This window comes from Bison bison, unplaced genomic scaffold (assembly GCF_000754665.1).
Source record: "Bison bison bison isolate TAMUID 2011002044 unplaced genomic scaffold, Bison_UMD1.0 scf7180017862268, whole genome shotgun sequence".
Taxonomy (NCBI): Eukaryota; Metazoa; Chordata; class Mammalia; order Artiodactyla; family Bovidae; genus Bison; species Bison bison.
The window spans coordinates 32,921-33,293 of NW_011492840.1; positions in this window are offsets into that span (position 1 = coordinate 32,921).

A 373-nucleotide genomic window follows, 5' to 3' on the forward strand; every position below is an offset into this window, starting at 1 on the left:
GATAAACATATTGGTTATATTATTATTGTGCTGCTTCATTAGAAAGTGAAAATAAATTGTGAGAAGATGCAAAACCATGCAACTTAATGATTATAAACAACAGAGGAAATCGTTGTAGAAAGTGAAAAGCAGCTTATCCTATGGGGGAGTACAGACTACACACACAAAGATCGTCAATTGAGAGATTATTGACAGCATCTGCCTGGTGGAATTTATGCATCAATGGAAGTTTTAAGATGAGGGGAGGGGACATTGGCTACCCCTGACCTCTTAGCCAGGGGTTATGGGTGAGAAGACATCAGAAGATACCTAAAATCGCTATAAAGATTTGCCAAAAGCAAGACACTCAATGTTGAAATTTGCTCTTGCAAGG